The sequence below is a fragment of the Cephus cinctus genome, unplaced genomic scaffold, assembly GCF_000341935.2.
Source record: "Cephus cinctus unplaced genomic scaffold, Ccin1 Ccin1_scaffold2495, whole genome shotgun sequence".
Classification (NCBI taxonomy): domain Eukaryota; kingdom Metazoa; phylum Arthropoda; class Insecta; order Hymenoptera; family Cephidae; genus Cephus; species Cephus cinctus.
The window spans coordinates 1-8,446 of record NW_014334278.1 but is presented as its reverse complement, the minus strand read 5'-3'; the positions used below and the strand labels follow the sequence as shown (position 1 = coordinate 8,446).

Here is an 8,446-nt window from a genome sequence, read left to right as displayed (position 1 = left end):
TTCGAAAAAAAAAAAAAAAAAAAAAATACTTTCATTCGCTTCCCACTGTACGCGTCTTAATAACGAGGCGCAATGGTTCTCCGTGTGAAAGAAGCTTTACATTGCCAGGAGGACCGACGCCATTAACCAGCGGGTCTCCATTTACGGTAGAAAAGTACAAGCAGCCTAGAAAGTACGGAGTCCCCACGTAACACGTAACACATTGATCTTCGAAGGCACTCAGACCTGAATGAGCCAACTTTAATTAAATTGAAAAATGTATTTATTAACCTAAAATATAAAAAAAAAGTAGTCAAAAATTTATAAAGTAAAAAAATGTTTTCACATTAATTAAAATCTAACCTCACACGAGACAATTGCCTGGAAGCTTCTTCGGTGCACCTAACTCGTCGTCCGGGTCAACTTTCCCTCGAGGTATCCGCGAGGTCAGGTCAGGTCAAGTGCATCCACTCGAGATGATCTCGAACGGTTAAGTATGGCCGGAAGAGCTTAAGATTTCGAAATACCCTCAATGGCTGAATTTCATCTCCGAGGTCGAGAGGCTGACCTCTCACCTCTTGGTATCCCAGGTCAACTCCTAATAAAATTAGACACGATCTAAGCCCACGTCCTCCTTCCGGTCTTCCGCTCGACTCCCCGGCCCCCCACGTGACATCCGGTTCACGAAGATTGACCCAGGTGAAGAGCATTAACGTATCAGCATCCCTTACCAAGTATCATTATACCAATAGAAACCACAAGCACCCTCGGGTGACCAATTAACGTAGCCCAGGTGGCGCCACTAGGAATAACTTTTCAAGATGGCGTCGTAACCCAGTGACGTCACCCACTGAAAACGTGCATACATACCGCACCACGAATTTTCCACCATTGATCCAAAGTCACGAGTCAGGAAGGTGTCACGTGATCCGAAAGGAAGGTTCGAGCCCGCGGGCATTTCTCAAAATTTCAAAATTAAGGTCTGACATAGGGTATACACCATTTTTCCGAATTTTCACGTTAACTTGGTGAAACTATCAAGAGCACTCCCGTAACCTATATTACACTTCGACTACAAGACATTTTCCGACCCCAGTCTCTGAAAGGTGTACAAGATACAGTGGATGTACCCTAATTTTCCGTCTATCTCTTTTTGTTACCTCAACGCAATATATATATACATATATATCCTCTAACAAAAGGGGGATCCCTCTCAAAAGTTTCCCCGCGCCTAAATCGCCCTCGGCCATTTAATGCCGTGGGATTTCGTCCCTTTTGAAATTGACGCACCCTGATGCCCAGTCGTAACTGACGTCAATTAGCGTCTACTGGGATTCTTTGGTAAATATAAGGACCGTCAGCCTTTCAGCGTCTTTATTACATATACGTGTATATATATCGCTCTCTCCTCTCTCCTTACAAGTGAACCAATTACCGTGGTTGATTCGAGTGCGTGATGCCCTCTTATCGAGAATCGATATATAAAAAAAAAAAAAAAAAAAAAAACATTGCCCAGTTGCCCTTATCATTGTTCCAACAAGACCAATTACTTACTGCTATTCCGTCCCTGTTTTCCCTCTTCAGCATCTCTCCGTCCCTCTCTATCCCCCTCTTTCCCCGTTTCTCTCTCTCTCCTCCTGTCCTCCTTCGTTCTACCATTCACCCCAATGCCCATGCCTCCACATTACCCGCTCTCATTGCTCTGTCTCTGTATCGTCAGAGCATTTGTTACTTTGGCGTGCGTCAATGGACCGATCACTGGATGCAATTTTCCGTGATGCACGAGACGCCGAGAAAAACAGAAACTAGAAGAGAGAGAGAAATATATTCGGAAAAATCTTTCGATTCCAGGTGTCTCTATAAGTTTTGGTAGAAAAATTGCGTCTGGATAATGAAGCTTTACCTTTTTCTTTTCGCTCTCTCCCTCAGCCTTAAAAACCTTAACATTCAGATATATTAAATTTCATCTCTCTCTCTCTCTCTCTCTCTCTCTTTCTACTCGCATCTTCCTTCAGCTTCAATCGTATCACCGTAAGTATAATTATAGCGCCATCTAGAGGGACGCGCGTCGCATTGCTCTGCTTTGCGCCGATTAAAGCGTGCAGCTGCGCCGTTTGCCTGAAAATCGCGTCTGCACCTGCCAGGCCGATCGGATGCGATTCTCCTACAGATAGGGTGACTGTTGAATAGGCACCCAAAAAAAAAAAAACAAAAAAAAAATGTATTATAAAATTACACTGACGCTATCCGAATAATGAATTTGTACTCGGCGCCATCTGCACGTAATCCACGGTACTAAAAATCACCCATCGACACTCCAACCTAACAAGGATTCGCGTTCGCTCGATCACGAGTAAAAGTGTTAAGCGGATTAAAGGAAAAATATACCTAATTAAATCGAAGCCGCAGGACGCAGAACAATGCCTCGTCCGGTTCGCAATGCAAACACTAAAAGAGACCACGAGAAGTGAACACGGTAGTACCTGCTTCAAACCTTATCAAAGCCACCCCTAACAATACATACACACTACCTGTCACGTGGGATCAGCCAGCGATAAGCCATCAAAGGGGGGAGGGGGGGGTCGAAATATCCCCTGACATACGATAGCAGATCAAAATCTCCATTAATACCGATAAACGATCTAGCGTTGTAAAATAAAAAGAAGAAAGAAAAAACAACCCCCGACCCCGTGAGGGGTGGTGACGAAAAAAAAAGTGAGCAGCCCATTCAACGGAACAAAGAGCCACGAGTTTATTAAATGCAGCAGGCAGAATTAAATAGGAGCTCGTTCTAGCCTTGAGCGAGCTGCCCCTGTCTGGGAGGTATGAAGGGCAGGAGGGTTTCCTTGGGATAAAGACAAATAATAATAATAATAATAAGGATCTACTAAAAGAACAAGCTTCACTGCTAAGGACCAACGAGATCCTTGTACGTACTCGTGTGGCAGCACTGAATAAAGACTGAAGTACGAGAGACACGAGGTGGGCAAAGGAAGAAAGAGAAAGAAAATATCGTGAGAATGTCGACGAGATCGAAGAATCGAGAGGTCGATGCCGATTGGTCGCCGCCGTCGTCATTTGACAGACTGTAGTTACCTTAGAAATGTAAGATACGAAATAATTTGTAAATTCTTTTTGTATTTACAATGGGTACCATTGTATACAATGGGTATCCAGTCCTATATAAATATTTCGTGAAATTAAAGCAGCTGTTGATACCTTCATTCCGTATGAATTCAGAGCACGCGTCCCTTTTGGCCCACTTGCGACAGCTACCGAGAGTGAAATTATTATTTTCCAAAGTGGTGTACCATTATACGGTTGACCTGTTGAAAGGAGCTGCAGCATTGGGTTACCCCTGGAATATTGGGTTTCCAGACACTTACTTTTCCCGTAACCTTTTTCTTCGTTCTTTTATTCCAGCTCGAAGAATACTTAACCGAGCGACGTCACGTGCCCCGGCTCGATAATTCCCACGACTTTCAAATAACGTCCAATGAGTCGTGCTTCTTTGAGGTATCCTCGTAGCACAAGATTTGTAAATACTACAGAGACAATGGAACACAGGCGAGTCGATGTTTTTGTATTACGCGTCACCGTGAGTTCCGTTTTCATTAACGCAAGACAAGACGTTGAATCCGACGTTACCGTAGAGCTAGGAAGTGTGCGGCGAGCGTTCGTTGAATTGGCTTAAAAAGTTTTCACCGTCGGATTGAATTGAACGCGACGAAAGAAGACAGACGAGAGAGAGAGTCGAAGTGGCAGACTAAGCGACAGAACGAAAGCAAAGAAAAAAGGGACTGCGAGAAGATTGGCCTCTCGTGTCGGGGCACTGAGCGCGGCAAAGGAAATAATTCGATATGCTAACGCCAGGCGGCAGCACTTCGGCAATGTCCGTCGATGCTCGTGAAAACTTCGTGAACTCGCTTCTACGAGGCTTTACCGGAAGGCAAAGAGTATCCGAGAATCTCTCAATCGCGTACCAACGCACTTTCCTTGCGATTCGATACGATTTAACAGAGACGCCCGTCGACAGCAATTTATTACGGCACGAGTACCGGCGACCCGAGGACAAATAAATTTTTACGTCGACTCGCAGCGCAAATTTGTCGAGACTCGTAGTTCCATTGTCGGCGTCAAGCTTACGGCTTTCCCGAGTGACGTGACAAGTAAAAATTCTTTGATTCTTTTTTCCACTCCTCCTCCCTCCTCGCCCCAACCCGAATTCTACAGACCCTTTTCTTGTCTCTCGTCATTTGTTATACCCAGGGTTAACGAAGTTCTCGGATTTACTTTTGAAAATTTCGTCGATTACCAAGGCCCGCTACACTGACTGTTCCGCCTGGCTAACGATGTTAGGGTTATGTTAGGCGGGTATTGCGTCATACAATTTACACGGAAAGTGCAAACGAACAAACATCTCGTACTGTAGTTTACACCAAGTAGAAGTCTTCCTGGGATCCCCAATGGGACATTAAGTATTAAGCGCGTAACCCCCCGGAGACCTTAAGCCAGCGTTTCGGGACGATGAGGAGAGCGACGAAAGCTCAAGAAGATTTTCAACAAAAGCTACGACCTTTCTACCTCATCCCTCTCTCTCTCTATCTTTCTTAAGCCACTAGGCCTTTCTAGTTACTCCTCTTGGATTCGCCCTCTATCGTAAGAGGATTAAGAATTTCAGATGCGAATCTCAGAGGTAACGTACAATCTCTCTCGACGTACATATATGGTATATATATACCGGCATACATCCATTTCTACCTGCGTCTATATATTTATAGGTTAGGTCAGTACATCTAGTACTATCGGCAGAGGCTTACCAGTTACACCGTTACGTACGCTTGTACATTAGCATATAGTACCCCTACGCCATTATTATACGTTTCGCGTAATTGGCGGGAGGCCCGGGAATAATTCAAATTTGTGCGAATAACTCGTGCTCGTGAGACCAAAGAGAGAGAGAGAGAGCGAGAGAGTCTCAAAATGCAAGCAATTAAATAGTTAACTAAGACGAATGCCGCAAACAGCATAAATTCGACAGTGCTATTAAGGATGGCGACGAAGAGTAAATTCGCCTAAGGTAATTACGCTACGAATAATTTATTTACGTATCGATAGTAGGTTCAATGATCTTTTTTTTTGACAGTTGGCAAGCAACGCAATCCTCAGTAAGTAACACGTGGTTCTTCGCAACGTAATACCAAAATAGAAAAATCAAATATACTAAGCCCAGAACACCTCGCATATACGTACTTCCCAAAAAAAAAGCTTTGTAAACATTGCCACGTGCGTCACCGCCAGAGACCACGCTGTTTTCGTAACTGTCAAAAGAGACACGTGGAACGCCCCAGTCGACCGTACCACTCTGGGCAACGACTCGTACCACCTTTTGGCAAAATCAGCTGGCAGCATGTTCCGATGCTTCCCAGCGCAGAAAGGAACTTCGGCCGCCTCGTAGGTAAAACAGGCGTACCCGTGCCTGCTGTATTTTGTGTATCAAGTGCCGCGCCAGCCTTGTTTACGTCATACCAGCTGACACTTCTCGACTGACGTAACTCGAGCGCTGCTTTTGAGAATTTAAAATTCACGATTTTTCCACACTCGCCGCCCACGTAGTTTCTCGATAGCACGTTGACGGCGCAACGACACGAGGGTAATTAGCAATAGGTCGAGGGTAATTAGCAGTAGCAGCCGGGGGTAATCGGCAAGCGTGCGAAATGAACGCGAATTAAAAAACTCCACGAATGGTGTCTAATGGAATCGGAATGACTGTCGTAAGGGATGCCCGATAGGGGGAGACGGCCACCCCCCCGAACCGCTAATTTACCCTTGAATTAAGCTCAGAGTCAATCGTAATATTTTACAGAGGATTTATCGGAAGTCGTCTCGCCCTCAGCCACTGGACCAGTCTACTTTCCGTCGGCCGTTAAGCGTTTCCGATAAGGGTTGATTCCGGCGCTGGCTAAGGGTGAATATATAGCAATTTATTTTATACATAAATTAAGCACCCCTCGTGCATATACTGTGACCTTATTCGCACGATACGGTTCTCCGGATCGTGCCCCGACGTAATATAAGTTCAGAACATAGATCTAGTATTTATGAAAAATTCATATTTATATATACTGTAACCTTATTCGCACGATACGGTTCTCCGAATCGTGTCAAAAAGGCGGGTTCGAGCCGGAATCGACTATTAGGAATTTAGGAAAAATATCAGGCGGAGCAAATGAAAGTGAGATGTTGTTTTACAGATTACAAAAGAAAAATATATTATCCTACAACGGAATACAATCAGTGTTAGTGTAGGTTCAGCCTTGACAATGCTGAATGTTAGTAAGCGAAGAATAGATATATGTGCAAGCAGAAAGTAACAATGATTATAAATGAGATATACAAATGATTAGTGTTCGGAAAGTGAATTGTATAAATATGATTGTAAGACGCAGTTTCCCTACACGATATGCGTGACGGGAACGGAAATAATAGGTGCGTCTACTCTCGTGTGATTCTATATTGGCTCTTGTGTTGTTTTTCTATGGGATACGGAATCGTGTCTTAAGGCAGCCTCCGACCAGCGGAATTTGAGTACAGAGTTGACTCGTTAAAATATAATCGTCGTGCTGTTGAGCAGTTTTCCACAAGGGAACTCGTGATCACAGGTAGACGTGGTCCTATTTAAATTAATGTTGCTATCTTGGCGAGGTGAGAAGTCTTATTCGCAAAGTAGCTATTCACCGCAAATCTCAAACGTGCATTTCTGGTGATACACTCTGTATATAATCCTACTAGCGTTAAACGACAGATAAGCTTCATCGACTGGTGAACGATCAGATTTCAATAATAAAATGCAACAGCCGCCTGCACTCGGAGGATGCGTCGTTGCACCGAATGCACTTGGTACCCGCGACACGTGCGACCGTTAACAGCGCAATTAATGCATCTGGCATTAATTTTATGCCGCGACAAGACCACGTGACCTATCGAATAAGAATTTTGCCCATGTATTTCCTTTTCCCTTCGTTTCCAGCATTGAATCGATAATCCACTTCTTTTTTTTCCTCGATCGTCAAACATAACCTCGATCCACGCGCGATTCCCGATAACTTCAGACACCTCGAGCGTCCAGCCGAGTCCCGACGTACAGGCTGCGGCGCAAGAGCGATCCAAACGTAAGGGAAATGGAGACGTTACCGGAAAGCGGAAATGGCGCAATTAATTCGCCAGCCTCCCCGAGGCGACCTGATGGATGCAAAACGAGTCATTGAATTTATCGTAGGCCGTTTCGTCGGGTTTATTGGGCCATTTCGCGTTATTAAGTCATTCAACCTCAAGCCGGTTTAATCCGGGACACCCGTTAGGCCTCTCTCGTACAATTGGAATATCAACTGGACCTCGGGGTCCGTTTCCATTGGTCCACAAATTTCAAGGTTACTCAAAGTTCGGTCGCATCGACGCGCGATTCGTTTCGCCGAAAAAAAAAAATGTCCGAGTCTAGTGAACTTGGACTTTGCCGTCCGATTACGTAATCCGGGAGCGAGGGACGTCGTCGCAGCCGAAAAATCCTCACCGACGTCCCGTCATTGTCGTCGGAGCTCGAAAGACGATTTACATAATTTCAAAGGCATCGTTCGTGAAACCGTCACCGGGAATGTACCCGGTGTTACGAAAAAAAGAAAAAAAAAAAAAACAGTTGAATTTAAATTAAAATACAAACAATTTACAAGCCACCCGATAAATCCCGTACAACGTTATTACGCGGATAACCGTCCATGACCATTATACGTAAATTCGTAAAAAAAAAAAAATCCCTCGCCGACGGCACTCGCGCTCCTCTCCATGAGATAATGAACGAGGGGACGAGAAAACAAAAAAAAGGTACAAAAAAATATTTGCAACCATGGAAACTCCTTATTTCCAAAAAAAAAAGAAAAAAAAAAATCCCGTCTCCCTCAAAGCTTTGCTCCGCGGTTCAAATTCACCTGCAAGCCCGTTATCCCCGTATCCGTCCGTTTACGTATCGCTATACGCATTACCGTTTTCGCCCGCGGGCGTTTCCATCGAGAGCGACAGACGCTACGTGAACGCGAGGATAGAAAAGGAGCGCGATAGATACCCCGTACGTGCAGCGAGAGAAAGTACGAGGCGACGAGAGAAAAAAAAAAAAAAGTGACGCAGAGAACAAAGAAGCGACAGACCAAAAATTCCGAGAGAGAAAGAAAAAAAAAAAAGATTCAACTCAAGTAGCCTAGACATCGTTCGAGAAGGTTACGCAACGCGACGTCATTCGCCGTCAAGATCCTAAGACTTTCTCGGCCATTTACGAGTGGCCATAACCTCCTCCACCCCGCCCGTGGCCATTGCCATGAAAACATTCGACGATTCCTTCCAGTTCCCAGTTGCCGTCGCGGAGCCGAGATCGTCTGGGCTCCCGGTGGCCATTGAATTAATAGAAACGGCGGCTACG

At 44.9% G+C, this 8,446-nt stretch overlaps 1 long non-coding RNA gene across 1 annotated transcript; it reads right to left on the bottom strand.

Moving 5' to 3' along the window:
• Nucleotides 1-20: 20 nt before the first annotated feature.
• On the bottom strand, nt 21-3,356 carry LOC112495338. Its single transcript, XR_003061748.1, has 5 exons — nt 3,199-3,356; nt 1,883-2,158; nt 1,534-1,784; nt 343-577; nt 21-270 (listed from the first exon to the last, which is right to left on the bottom strand). It is a non-coding gene; the product is annotated as an uncharacterized LOC112495338 (long non-coding RNA).
• Nucleotides 3,357-8,446: the final 5,090 nt, after the last annotated feature.